The sequence below is a fragment of the Fringilla coelebs genome (assembly GCF_963513975.1).
Source record: "Fringilla coelebs genome assembly, chromosome: 9".
Classification (NCBI taxonomy): Eukaryota; Metazoa; Chordata; class Aves; order Passeriformes; family Fringillidae; genus Fringilla; species Fringilla coelebs.
This window is the reverse complement of record NC_140067.1, coordinates 3,390,185-3,405,332: the sequence shown is the minus strand read 5'-3', so window position 1 is coordinate 3,405,332 and position 15,148 is coordinate 3,390,185. Positions and strand designations below refer to the sequence as shown.

The 15,148-nt window shown below is 41.6% G+C and overlaps 1 protein-coding gene across 5 annotated transcripts in view; it reads left to right on the top strand.

The window, feature by feature from the left end:
• FGGY (FGGY carbohydrate kinase domain containing) overlaps window positions 1-15,148 on the top strand; it is a 127,794-nt gene that overhangs the window by 68,775 nt on the left and 43,871 nt on the right. The gene's annotated exons all lie outside the window — the stretch shown is intronic.

The following is a 15,148-nucleotide window of genomic DNA, read 5'->3' as shown; positions in this document are numbered from 1 at the left end:
CCCCTGACTTCTGGAAATAAGGTAGCTGGTTTCCCTAAAAGCCTGTCTTCCTGCCAGTGTCTTAGGGTTTGATGGGGTATTTTAAAGGTTTTAAAAATCCTTTTTTTTTTTTTTCTGAAACCTTTATGTGATCAGGAGGGTTTCAGGCACACATTTCTGTATTCCCCTGTCCCAGTCCTGGAAAAAAGTGTGCTTTCGCAGGGCAAAGTTGCACTATCATGAAAATATTTGTTGTTCTTTCTCCAACACCTTTTGTGATTCCCAGCTGAAGAAAGTAGGCAGAGCAGCTTTCAATGGGAACATGGTCTGGCCTAATTTTAGCTTATTAATGGGAAGAGTGTGAATTTGCTGGTATTTTGAGTCCCAAATGCACAAAGTTTGTGTTCCATTATCTCCAGAGTCTCTGATATTTTTTTTTCTGTCTTAATGTAGTGATATGGTCTGTGTTCTTCTTCACTCATTCCTTCTTTATCAGTTCTCTGTACTCAACACGTCTTTTTGGGGATTGTCAAGGAATCTCTTCAAGTTTAGATGCAACCTCTTCTTTTGTGTCTGTTTTTGTTACTTCTGTAACTCTTGGCATTGGGAACAGACTCACCTGGCTTGGTGCACAATTCTTTTTTTCCCTGGGTGGTAATGTTCATGTGGTTTGAACTGTATAATTTAGTAATTTTTTTCAGTTGGAGAGGCACAAATAATTTATCTGCTACTTTTTCAGATCTAATACATGGTCTAAAACACAGAGCAACTACATGAACATAAAATGAGCAGATCATTTTGCCGTCCCAATGTTTACTATGGATTATTTCAGGAAGAATATCCCATATTTTCTCTCTCACTAAGCCTGACTAGGCTTTGAGTGCTTTCTGCTAAAGGAACTCCAGCCCAATTTGCTTATTCTAAATTTGTTCATTTGATTCTCGTGATGACTGGCAAACACAATAGAGCTTCTTTGCTCCACAATATCCGCCCGAGCTGCCAGCTTTGTTCACACAAATAGAGTGTTAAGCACGTTTCCACCCCCAGAGCATGCACAGTACGTGTCCTTTGCAGTACATCCTGGAGAGGAGACAGCAGAGACATGCTGGCTCAAAGTGTTCTCGGAGCCTGATCTCTAATCTCAGTGGGAGCCAGACCAGCAAGTGGATTCCGTGTATTTTGGCTCTGATACCAGAGTCTCCTCTTCAGAACATGCCACGTTGTTAAAGCTGCAGCCTTCGGAGGAATCTCTGCGCAGGGGCTGCTCAGTGCCCGGGGCAGGGCTGGGCGGGCTCGGTGCGATCCAGCGGGGCCGTGCCCGCAGAGCCGCGCTGGAGCCCCGCTCGCTGCCTCCGTGCGCCGCCGCGGCATCCCCGCCTCGGAACGTGCGCTCTCCGGGGGGACAGGGCACAGCCCAGGGCAGCACAGCCCTGCCAGCTGGCTGCCACCCAGCCGGCAGCAGGGACAGCGATTTGTCCTTCTCCTGACCAGGGGAAAGGCTCTGCCTTCGGGAGGGTCAGGCGAGCGGGAGAAGGGGCAGGAATGCAGGAGGGAAAAAATAAAATCAAAAGCAAACCTAGTGAGGCTGGGGCAGCCTGGGCAAGTTTGGGAGATGATCTGTGTGGGTTTTATGGAATTGATAAGCACCTGTCGTCTTGCTTTTTAAATATTCCTCTCCCCTGTAAAGCCTGTCGTGCATGTGAGCCACAGAGTCTTTGGGGTGGGAGAAAGCTGAGTGTCACAGGAGCCCCTCCCTCCCTCTGTCCTCATTCGGCACAGTTCTGCTGCCTTCTATATTGCATTTGGCAGCAGTCACTGTGCTGACTTCCCAGCTAATGAAGATGTTTTACATTTAGGGGAGGCTGCATGAAATGAAAACCACATTTACTTCACGACTGTTGTTGCAGGTTGCCCGTCCTTGGTGTACACAGATTTAGGCTCATGTAGAAAAGGTCACAGAGCCTCTTTAGGTGCCTTTTCAGCCAATGGCCTTAAAAGGGTTACAAATCCATAAAATTGCCACCTTCTTTTATTTGTCCCTCAAAGAACTCCTCCACACCCTTTTTAATGAAACTCTCTTGTTCCATGTTCCAGCATCCTCAGTTTCAAAAAGAAACAAACACAACTGTAATATCCCCTTTGCTGGCATTAATTTGCTGTTGTATGCTTTGCTTGCTTTGTTTTGTTTTTAAAAAGCAAGAAGTAAAATATTTCTGCTAGCAGGGCATAGAAAAGATTGTTGCTTTTCTGACCTCCCTATTATATTAATAAAAGCTAGGAAGACTTCAGTAGTGGTGGGAGATCATGTGCAGGCAGCCTCCAAAACCCAAAGCACTTACTTGCAGAACTAGTAAACCACAAAGCTTAAGATCTTGAAATGTAAATAGGAAGTTGGAGAGTTTACTTTAGAGCCAGCAGTGGTGAGTCTGTACAATGTTTATTTCTGCTTGCCTCCCAGCCTTTCCTAAAGCTTGGCAGAGATGAAAGGGAGGCTTTCTCAGCGAGTTATTAAAAGTTTTTGTTATGAGCAAGATTCCTTTGTTCCTGGCCTGGCATAATTCAAAGCTCAGGTATGCCTTGGTGATGGGGAGAATGGGACGTTCCTATTTAGCCTATGCCAGTCCAGAGACATCAAAGTTTTGCACCCCAGTGCCTTGCTGGTAATCAACCTGTGCAGGGGAACGTATCTGAAAGCAATTTAATCTCTATTGTACAGAAAGTAGATAATGCTCAGTAACATTCCCACAAAACTGTACATTTAACTCTCCTTGCCTTTTATGAACAGATCAGTTGAGTTCAAAGACTCAAATAATAGATGTGGACAGAGAGAAGGCTTTGAAAAATGCTCTGCTTGGAGAACCATGAAGGCTCAAGAGGCAACTCACTGGCATCAGTGGAATCTTTGAAGATTCCAGCACAGGCAGTGCTTTCCATGCTGTGCTTGGCTGCAAGCTGCCCTGTCTGACAGAGGATCAGGGTGTTGGATTTGGGGTACTGAGCCTTCAGAGTACTTGCCCAGAGTACCTGTGGCTGCCCCATCCCTGGAAGTGCCCAAGGCCAGGTTGGACAGGGCTTGGAGCACCCTGGGATAGTGGAAGGTGTCCCTGCCCATGGCAGGGGTGGAACTAGGTGGGCTTTAAAGTCCTTTCCAACCCAAACCATTCTATGATTCCATGATTCTTTCAGCAGTGTTGGGCTTTCCAGGTATGACTGCATGACTGCTGATAGGGGTCCTCTCTGTTCTTCACTCCTTTCCCCATGTTTTGCCTTAGGAAGAGTGAGCAAGAGAGAGCTTCTTCCATTCTTATATTGACACTACAAAGATTTAGCTGGTCTGGCTGTTGGAAATATTGGGCTGCCTAGTTTGGGTCCCTCTACTTAGAGCAGTGTGGGATTGATTACCTGTTGTTAGATCAAGCCCTCAATCTACCTTGCCACCTTTATTTCTTAACTGTAAGAGCTGTATATTTTAATAGGATGTGGGGGATTTTGCTTCTTCTGTTGTAGGAAGAAGGTTGTATTCTGTACCCTGTGATTCTGGGAAAGTTAAATGTTTGTCTTCCTTCACTGATGTTCACATGACAGCATCACTCCATTGTGGGGGACAGGACAAAGCAACTTACTTTGATTTGTTGTTTAGGTAGCAATATTCTAATTGGTGTCCATCGGCGGCAGCAGCAGCCTTTCATTGTAACAGAAGAACTTTGGTTTTCTTTTCCTATATTCTTCAAAGTGATGCTATCAGATCTGACAGGTGCAGCACTCCCATCAAGGCTGCAGGGGAACCAAATCTGATCACTCCTCTCTAGACCCAGAAGGATGGATTGGCCTGAAGCCCAAAGTCTTGAGCAACCCCAAGTGTCTTCCTGGAGTGCTCTGCTCCAAGGAGAGCTGCATAGGGGGTTTTTCTCAGATCACAAGCATACAAATGTATAATGAATGACCTTTCCAAATCCCTTGTCTCATTTTTGTGAGTAGGCATGAACTTACTGAACAGCCTGCTTGCTCTGTGTGTCTAGATCTAAGGGAGAACAAAAAGGACTCAATTTTCTGCTCTTTTTCTTCCAATAACTGTAAAAGAATAACTAAAATATAAACTAAATGAGGTATGATAAGGGATATTCTTGGTCATCTCCTAGATTTTTTCTGGGCCATGAACAATGAAATGGAATTTTTGAGGGAAAAAAAATAATTGTATGAAAACTTAAGAGTTTTCTGTTAACTTTAAAATTTTGGAATTAGCCTTATTTGCAGTGAGGGTTGTGAAAGTTTGGGGTCAAATCCCATATTTTGTTTAGTGAGTTGGTTTGCTCTGTGATTCTGTCAGATTATTGTCTTTTCTTGGTTCCCTCACTTGCCTGATGAGCACAAAGGGAAGCTGTGCAGACAAAGATCTCTCCAGTGCAAGGTGTGATATGGAGTGCTGAGTATCAAGGGCTCCACGGCCAAGGGGGTATAAATGCAGTGCTGTTTATTCTTCTTAACAGCAACAGTTCCTCCACTCAGGCAAATTCCATCAGTCTTTGGGCATTAGGTCTCTTATTCTGGCTTTTCCCCTCCATTTCCAATTCTGTTCCTCATGTCACGAATCAGTAGTTCTTCATCTAAGTTCCTTGTTTTTGTTCCAGCTGTGAATGGGGCAATATCTTAGATGGGGCAAGCTCTTTCAGGGAGAAAGTAAATCTTTTGTCATGTAATCCCTCTGGGAGCAAACTGGGGAGAAGCCTTAGCTGCTGCTTTTCTCCCAGTGTCAGCTGGGAATCACAGTTTATGCTGAGTTCATTGTTTATAGCTGTGGGTGAAGGCCTGAGGTCCTCTCTCACTGTTTACTCTGTCCATGGGAGTTTGTCTCAGTAAGTAAGGGCTGAATAAACAGTGGGTAAGATCTTCAGGATTTACCCATTTAGTTATTTAAATGTTTAAAAATGTATTTTAAATAGTGTGTGAATGCATATCCCATATAATGTGAATCTGCTTCCAGCTCCAGGGGTACTGCAGAGGATTTATTGAACTGCAGCCTTGATACTGTTGTTGGTAGTGTCCTTCACTGATGTAGAAGGAACACTTAGATAATGGGGAAAAAGGAAAATCTCTAAAATGAACTATATTATGCAAAAAATAAATAAGAAAGCCCTTAAGGTGTGTGGGAAGGGCACCCAGCCACAGAGACAAGGACTGGGTCGGCCTGGGAATCGTCAGAGCTTGGCTGGAGGTCCTGGAGGGCTTTTCTCAAGTGCCATGTAGGGGTAGAGTTTGTTTTGCTACTCGTGGCATAGCTCTTCCATGTGTACAATTCCCAACCTTTCAGTTTGGGATGAGATATCAGTAGTCTCCTAAAATATGTTTCTGCTGCAAGTAATATGTGAGACATGTTTGTTTAGAAACCAGATTGGAGACTGAAGAGCTATGAACTGAAGGAATAATTCTGAGACTTAAAAAACTCCAATGTTCTTGTAGGACTTGCACTGGTCTGTAACTTGTCATTATAGTAAATTTATTTTCTACTGCACAAATGGAGGTTTTCTTCATGAAAACTGGAGGTTGTTTGCAGTATCAGTCACTTCTAAGACTTGGTTTCTTGTGTTGGTTAAAGTCAGAACAGAAATTTGCTTGAACTTCATCTCACTGGAGGCTGGGAGGATATTTTTGTGTACATTATTGTATATTTGCTGTATTTCTGTGATCTTCCCTAAGACACCTGTTACTGCCCACTGTTAACAATAGATTGAAGGGACTATATGGCTTTTGGGGTTTGATTTTATTGTTTTAAACACAAGAAGAGTTAGTTCATACTGTGATGAGCTTTAAGGGATTTAACTTTCCATAGCAGCAAACTGTAGTGTTATCAAGTGGAATGTTAAAATGGCTGTGCTGGAAGATTTATAATCTTCCCACAAACTGGCATTTTGTGACAGTGAATATCTATCACTGGAGGAGAAGTAAAAATAAATGGGTGGAATAAATGGTTGTAGCTCATTTGAGGCCCTGGATCCCCAGTGAACTATTGTTTTGAGAGGCACAGAAGTAACTGCAGTGAGTCATGGAGCAGCACTGCTGCAGAAGGGTCCAGAACAGCATTTCAGCAAGGACACAAGCAGAAGCCATGGGGTAACCAGACAACCTTTCAGCCCATTTATCAAAGCACTTGCAGTTCCCATTTCAAGGAAGGCGACACAGTAAATATGAGCAAAAAAAAAAAAAAAAGGTTAATGTGTATATCTGTATCCAGACATTTCACTAAATAAAACAATAAAATAAATCAATGCAGAACTGTTAGTGCTTAAGTGCTTAGCAAAAAGCATCTGAATCCATCACAAATGGGGGCTTTTTTTTTTCTGTTTTAGATTTTGAAAACAATTTAGCAGATTAAAGGTCTTTTTTTACCAGTTTCTGAAGGAAACCTTGACCTTTGGGAATACAAAGAAAAGGATCATAGGCTACTGTGTGTCCATCGTGTACTTTCCCAAGCTGAAGCATAAATAAGCTTAGTGTTAATGGATACTGATAAAAAGCAGAAGTGGATGTGAACATTTAAGCTTGGAACAGTCAAAATTCATCTAATTTAAAGGGTTTGCTGCAAAGCTGAGCATTCAGTCAAGGTCCCTGACAAGACTTTTGAAGTTCTTGCATCTTGGATTTAGGCAGAAGGAAATGGTGGATGTTGACTGAGTCTGGAATCATTACCCCTGCATTCAATCCCATTTAACTTCTTCCAGGGCTGAAACTTTCAAGTCGTCCCAGGCTTAATTCCAGGTTTGTTTCCTGGAATAAACAGGAGTTTAACCTCACACACAAGGAGCACAAACTTCACAGTGGTGCAGACTTTCTGTGCAGGACACCAGGACTGTTTTTTTTTCTCCAGCAAACCCAGGGACAGTTCCAGAGGCAGATGCTGTTCTTAGACTTGTCTGTTCTCATGGAGACCCCTCTCATCAGTGACTCTGAGTGACCTGATAATCTGGCACTGCTCCCTAAACTCTCCTGGGCTCTCCTTGTGCTTATGCAGAACTTGTTTGATCCCGCTGCTCCAGCTCCTCTCTGGGAGTGGTTCCCTATTCTTAAATCCAGTCTTTCAACCATCTAACAGTGCCTGGTGAAACCCTTCATTCTACACAGCAAACAGCACCATTACTCTAAAAGAAAACATGCACACTGGGGCCTCTGAGCCCTTTTGGTGTGTGACAATTTTAGACAATCATTTGTGGGATCCCAGAGTGATCCAGGACTTGCATCTTTCTGACAGGAGTCTCAGGATCCAGCTTCCCACGGTGGTGGAGCTCCCTAAGCCCAAGCTGCTGCTCCTGTGGAGCTCCTGACCCTGATTCACATATAGGGCTCAGAGTTTTTTGATGCTTTCTGGGTGAAAGCTGAGAGTCTGCTGCTCTCAGTGCCTGGGGAAAGTCATGGTCAGGAGATTGCTGGCAGAAGATCTCATAGAAGGTTGAGAACTTTGTTTCTGTTCCACAGCATTGATTTTTATATTTCCATTCTCTAATTGTTTCTCTCAAAACAATTCCAGGTGGTCTGGTGGGGTGGTTAATTAGTGCTCCTGATAGAGCTGTAATTAAGCCATGCTCCTCTTCTAGCTTGTGCTTTAAGTGGCCAGCTTCCAAATGCTCACATCCCATTACAGCTCCCATCTTCTGCAAACAGCAGGTAAAATTCAGCAAAGAACTGGAACAGTTCTTGAGGAACACATTCAGACATGGTCCTCTCAGCTTCTCTTTTATTAACATCTCTCCATTTTTACTTAGATAATAGTAAGGCAAACAAAATGAAGAGCATTTTTTACTTCCAGTATAATTTTCTCCTTTTTTTTCCTGTTTTTTTTTTTTATTCTGCTTTTGAATTTAGAGGTTTGAGTGCAGAAAAAGTCAAAAGTTTACAATAGGGGAGGTAGGTACTAGTCTTGCTCTCTATTTCCCCCTGGGGAAAATGGCAGGATTTTATAATGTGAAAAGTATTGTTCTACTTAAAACAAATATCAGTTGTCCAGCTTGGCTGGTTAATGTTTAAAGGTGATATCATTGCCAGCTTCTTTCATAAGACTGGTATTAAAAAAAAAAAAAAAAGGCAAAAATAAGATTTTAAAAATCCTTTTGTGCGATCATGAAATAAGAGTAGGGGCAGATGAAGAAATGAACTGAGTAATCTATAGTGTGAATTTGTACCATGTCAGCAACTCCCAGCAGCACTCCTGGCCCTGGTTTCCTGTGCAATGTGCCAGGTCCCTGGGATCTGTCACACCATACACCACAGAGGGATGATGAGTAGAGGTGGTTTTGCTGGGCAACTGACCTCCAAGTTTTGCCCATAATAATTTATTCATGTGGCTGTACCCTAAGACATTCTAATACCAAACATACCTTGGGCTGAAAATTGATGCAGTCTATTGGAAAAAATACCCACAGCCAGCTCAGATGAAAAACTGGACCTGGCTGCTGCCTGAAAATGGGGCCTCAGGAGGTGCAGGGGGTCACAGCAGTGAGTTAGTTCAGCCCCAGAGCATCCACTGTCAGAAGCTTTTCTCAGAAATGCAGCTTCAAACTGGTTTTGATGGCAGATATCCAGAAAAGCTGCTCATACAAGTGCAGTCTCTGACCTCTTTATTCCCTGCCTGATCTGTTGCATTTCTAAAATACAGTGGAGTAAAACAGGGGAGGTTTTTTGTTAAATATGATTTTTTGTTGTTGTCAGTTTTAAATAAAATTTTAATTGATGAGTTCTAACTCTTTTAAGAGCTAGTATCTTCATCGTCTTTTCCTTCTCTAGATGAATTTCTCTTTATACCAGTAAATATAAACTACTTCTGCTGGTCTAGATTAATTCCTCTTTATACCAATAAGTATAAGCTCAGTAAAAATTGAGTAACAAATATTATCATGAGTCAATCTATTCTTTTATTAAAAATCATAAGTTTTGGTTTTTTTCAAATACCTTTCCTTATTTAGCCTTTAAAAAGAAAATCTAACTGTGCAAAAGTTTAATAAACTCCGTGAAGTTTTACTCAAATTGATTCTTGTTAGATATAGAGCTGGGTTGTGCAGTATATAGTCCCAGTGTATAACTCACCTGAAATATTTTCAGAGATGAAGCAATCAAGTTGCCCTTGGAGTGTGGTTTCTTTATTGCACATTAATCACATACCTGGTTTGGCCTCTAGTTTGTAGACCAGTTAATGTTTTATGGAGAATTTAGAAAATTAGAAATAGTTCTGCATGTGTGTCATTCCCATTTTGCTGCCCTTCTCACACAGGTTACTACTTGGGGTAAGAGGTAGCAGTAGTCCCCAAGAATTCATTTGTGTCTCCTAGTTTTAGATTGTACTGAGAGTTTTGTCTGGGAGGTAATTAATTCAGGGCTTGAATTTTCCAGTTCTCTGTGGCATAGCCTTGGCAATAAGTGATGAGGTGCATGTTCAGTGAGGCATTCATGGAAGTGCTTTGTATCCCCTAAGCCAGAATTCTTCAGCTGCCTGTAAACAGGTTACCAGAACCATCTGTGGGTGGGTGAGCTCAAGCAGAGCCCCAAAGTCCTCACCCTCTCTCTCTGTTGTTGTTGTCACTTGTGTGACTTCCATCCTTCCAGTGGGATAAAGTGAGCTCTGTGGTCTGGTCTTAATATCACAGCAGAGTAAATCTGTCACCGAGGATGGCTCAGGGGATGCCAGCCTGTCACGTGGGGCAGAGCTGGGGACTTGCCCACCACGAGCTATGCAGCTGCATAGCAAACCCATGATGGCCAGGGGACCTGAGCTTAAAATATAAGCAAATAAATTGCTGGCAGTGTATGACCTGTAGGAATTGGAACATTAATAAATTTTAATTTCCTTTGTGTCCTGAAGTACATTTCTTGTATTCCAAGACCTTGTTTTCTTAAATGTATCTTGCATCAGGCTGGAGCTAGAATGCTGCTGTGTGTTTAGTATGTAATTACTACTGCTAATAGACATATTTTAAGAAGTTGACTTGGTGCACCATACATTTAACTTAGAAAATAGCCTCCAGAGCTATGGGGAAGCTTAGTTTAAAACCCTTTAAAGCTTGAGAAATAATGCCAGGATGGCAATTTTAGAGTAGGCATCAGTTCACTGAAAACACAATTTTACACCCCAGCTCTGCCCAGTTTATATATGTGTATATATATCTATATGCCACCAGCAAGGGCTGTTGTTAAATCACACATTCAGTAGCTATTACTGTGACCTAAGTTTGAACCAGAAACCTAGAAATGAAACATTCTTGGGTTTCCCTTTGAGTTCTTTCCTTTTTTTTTATGAATCTCTTTCATTCTTTGTCAGAGAGTTGGGGTTGAGTAGCTCTATAAGACCCATCTGTCAGCAGAAGCAAAATGATACAGTTTTCTTAATGCAGGATTTTATGCATCCATGTAAAGCCTCTGAATTGAATGACTGTCAGTATTCTCAATCCACAGTCAGTCAGAAACTTTGGAAGTCAAAAGTCAGCAAAAAAGTTAATGAAAGTATTTGACTTGTCAGTGATCAAAGTCCAGAACTGTAAAGAGCATTTATTAGTTGGTGACTGATATGGTGCTTTTCCTTGTTTCTTTCTCTGCTCTCTCCATTAATATCTTAGATCTTTTCTTCATACCTGTCTTAGCCTAACAAAAGCAGCTGTTATTCTGAATTTCTGGCTACAGAAGCTGATAAGTGAGGTGATTTTCAAACAAATTTTCTGACCTAGCTTCTCCTTAGCAAATAATTACCTTAAAAAGTTTTGACTCTAATGTGACTGTACTTTAAAAGTAGAATAAAGGATTAAGCTTGCTTTCATGGAAGTGAGTGTAAGTCAAGAATAGTCCTACAGAAATTATTTTGTCTCTCTATGGCGTATTGGAAGTAAATAGAGATGCTGATAGCAATAGCAGAATGCTGCCACATATCAGAAACTCAGTATTAAAAAGCAGAAATTAATATGGCAGAAGATGGATATAACAATATACCTTGTTAATATAAAGATTTGCCTTTCAGGTAATAGCCAAATTCTCCAAATTCTCTGTCAGTTTTATTGAAGGAGATTGTGTGAGCCTACACCAGGAACAGATGGTGTCAACTAGGGAAGAAAATTGCTGAAATTCATACTTCACAAAACTGCTCTCTCCAGTGTGGTGTGTTTTATTTTATCTTGTCTCTGATTGCCCTAACATTTACATAAAGCTGAGGAGGAAACACAAGCATGTGCCTGATCATCATGGCTGGTCCAGGAAAACAGAGCTAAGTGAAACAAATCTCACAGTGCCACTTGCTCATCTGTTGGCATGGCTGGCTGCCCAGGTGAGGCTTGTCTGTGAAGGTCTCTGTTCTGTCCTGTCCTTGAAGCTGAAGTTCAGCTCTCAGACAGTCCTGAGAGCTGAATTTGGGTTAAAGACTCCTCTGATTCACTCACATGAGCTGTGAATTAGCCTCTCCTGCTTTTGTTTCCAGGTAGACCTTTATAACAGAAATGGATTTTTTTGCCTGCCTTTTTTTTAAAGGTAGAGGCAACTGGGAAGGACTAATCTAAATTAAATACATTACAGATCTCATAATAATGCCATTTAAGCAGGTCCTTTCTTCATTTAGCTTAGTTCTATATAGCCTTTTATATTTTAAAAACATTTTTCATTTCTGTGGGCTGCCAGATGTGCTGCTGATACCTTCTGATCTTAGGTAGTTTGACACTGATTTTCCCAGCGCACGCCAGGGTTCAAGTCTGGCCTGTAACTCATCCAAATGATCTATTCATAACAAAAAGTGCCTTCTGGCAGTTGCACCACAGCTGAATATTGTTAAACTGAATTCATCCTTTCATTTGTTTCTGATTGCTCTATAATGTTTACATATCTTACATATTAGTATGATCTTTTATAAAGCACACTCTGAGGTTAAACCTGCCCAGAGAGAACTTTATTTCCCTTCTTCTCCCTTTCAGAAGGTGTGGGACTCTTTTTTTTTTTTTTCCTGTCAAATGAGCAGAAATCTTGGAACTGCTTAGTGCTTGTTTCATCCAAAGCAATGGGGCCGAGCAAGAGGAATGTGTGTGGTGGGGAGGCAGGGAAAGGTGACATTTCCTTGCACAAAAGGATTGTCCCCCATCCCCTGACAGAGTAAGTGTGAGGTGGAATTGCCTGTCTGGGTGTAATCCTTGTCTGAGCTGGCATCATCACCCGTGAGGGCAACAGTCCCTGTGTGAACACGTTCAGCTGAAATATTTATAGATGCAGCTTATGACTCAAAGTCTGAACAGGTTCAGATTCCTCTCGTCTTCTGTCTCCAAATTCCTGCTGCATTAATTGTGCAGAGATCACTCTCACCTCTAGCAGAGGATATCCTGTGTTTCAGTTTCACTCTATATAAAAGATAATAACTGTTACTATGTCTCACAGTGGGAGTGTGTCACAGGAGGAATTTCAGTTCAATGGAAGGCAGAAAATCTTAGGCTCCCTTTGAATTTGTATTTTAACTTCCAGAGAAGGATGACATCTCTTATTTGCTTTAAAAATAAAAATCAATTGCCCATAAATCTGAAACACATGTTGTTTTTCTACTAAAAAGATTAAGGATTTTCTTAAGCTCATTAAAGGGAAAAAAAAATAATGACATTGATCCTCCTATATCACCATAAGAATGTCTGAAGGCAATTGAGAGCTGTAAAAGAGACATGGTGTTATTGTAACCAAAATAGCCCTGAATCTGGCAAATTGTGCTTTTCTTTTGGGTTCTGCAGCAAACTTTGCACTATTTCTCCAACCTTATGCCTCTGTCTGGTCATGTGTTTTAGTGGGATTGAGTGGGATGTATACTCAAACAGAATTTGGACCTTTTATTATGAAAATACAAATGCCAGCTGCTGCGTGGCTTGAAAGACTTAATCACCGTCCAAATATTTCAAGGAGGGGAAATGGAAACCATTTGCTGTTTCTGATGCATATAGCTACAGGAGGATGCTCACCCTGTTGCTTCTCAAAGATTGTGTGTCTGTTTTGGGGAGTTTGTTATTCCAAATTTTCTTCCTTTCCGTGTGTATCAAAGCACAGAGTCTGCAAAATGTAAGTTAAGCTCCTTAAGTGAAAGGGGGAAATGGGAAATCTGATTATGCCCTATCATCAGTAAAGCCCAGCATGACAAGCCAGTGTTCTTTATTCCAGTTAAAAGTTCCCACAGCAACAAAACTGATAACCAAGTGCCCTGCTGGCTTTATTCATCAGTGTGGCAATTCCCAACGCCCTCGTTTGCTCTGTTCATGTGTTGAAAGTTTGCTGGAATGTGTACAAATGGTACTTTGGTAGTAAGAGGATAGGAAGGTCTTAGTGTAATGTGAGAAGAGCCAGCATGGAAATATCCTGTCCTAAATTCCTGTGAGTGTCCAAAACACAAAGCCAGAAGTACTGGCTGCAGGCAGAATTTGGTCTTTTAATGAATCTAAACATTTTTACAGGAGAATTTGGTAAATGGTAGAATAATGACAGGAAAAAGGTGTGGGGTTTGTATTTTATTTTATAAACTCTATTGTCCTTCTGGATATTGAGACTTTCCCCTGATTTCATAAAGCATCTTGATGCTTTTAATGTCCTTTGGCTACTTGTTTTTTTCAGGTGACACAGCAGTTGGATTTTAAGCTTGATCCCTTTGCCATAACTAGATTTTTCCTTCAGCAGACTGCAGAACCCTGCAAAGTTCTTTGCATCACAAATATTTTGAGATAAGCCTTCAAAACCCCAGGCCCCTTCTGCCCTAAATGTACCTTGTCACCTCTTGGGACACTGTGCTGTGTCCATGGCTGTTGGGTGGGAATGAGCTGGGATGTTTGGGTTCTCCCCATGCTTCCATCACCAGCTCAGAGCAGATCCTGACTGGGAACTTTGACCACTTGTAGTGTTCTCAGTAAGGTCAGTGAAGTGGAATTGGTCTAAAAATCAGCTTCTTTTAGGATTTTCTTTTTGTTGTGCTTCATTTTGTTATTGAAATCATAAAAGAAGGCTCGCCCCATCGAGGTGATGAAAACTCAAAGCTGTATTAATTTGTAGTTTTAAGAGAAAACAAAACAAAACCAAATGTTTTTGCAATGTTTTTGACGTAGCTTCGTCCACTTGGAGTCATAAATGCCTTTGTAAATTCAGTGCAGCTATTCTTGCTCTTTAATGGGTTTAGCCAGCCAAAATCTTGCACAGACACACAGACACATGTACACATAGATCTGTAGGGAAAGTAAGTCAGGGCATCAGAGCTGATAAGGGAGAACCAAGCAGGATTCCCAGATTTGTTAGATGCCTTCCTGAGAGAAATCAGTGTTTCTTGACACTGTGGTGATGTATTTTGAAAAACAAATTTTTGTTGTTTTGTTTTCCTACTTAACTTCCTGACAAGAATCAGCTGCACTGTAAGTTTATGGCTGGAGCAGACTATTGTTTGTGCAGAAACCTCCCTGCTGCTGTATTTACTAAACATGTGTGATGCACAAATGCCAGTAAACTGCATCTTGGAGCATATTCCCTACTGACTAGTAAAAACTGCCTTTAAAGTTCAGCCTGTTTAAATATAGAGAGAATGTGCATCAAGTTTAACAGGAACAGGCCTGAATTTTTAATTATTCTCAAAACTGTTTTGATGTGAAGTCCAGGCTTTATTGAATTCAACAGCAAACCTTGAGCATCCTTCAATGGGTCTAGAATTTTGCTATTGAAGAGCAAGGTCTAAATACAAGAATCCCCATTGTTCCATTGACCAAGACCTCTCTTTTTGCTCTTCAGCACTGGAAACACACAGACTGGTTTTGTTAGGGAATTAATTCCCTTGTATCCTTCTCTGCTAGTAGTTCCCACCTTCTAGAAAACAACAGTTGCAGATTTAGCCATCATCAGTGGGAAGTGCAGCATAAATCATGGGTGGTGTAGGACTGCACTGCTGTTCTCTTTTTCCCAGTGAAATCACAGCTGTGTCTCACTTGAGTGTATATATGTGGTCCTGGAAGAGAAAACATGGATCCTGCTTCCAAGAGAAGCCTGGCATGGCATGGATGGATAGCCCCTGCTGCAAGAATTCCATGTTCAGCCTGTGGGGAATTCACATTTCATCTTTGGAGCAAGTCCTGGGACCCAAGTCCCAGCCTCCCATTCCTGGTGTGTGCTGGCCTTACTTGCTAGACTGGACAGTGATCTGCTGAACCAGGAG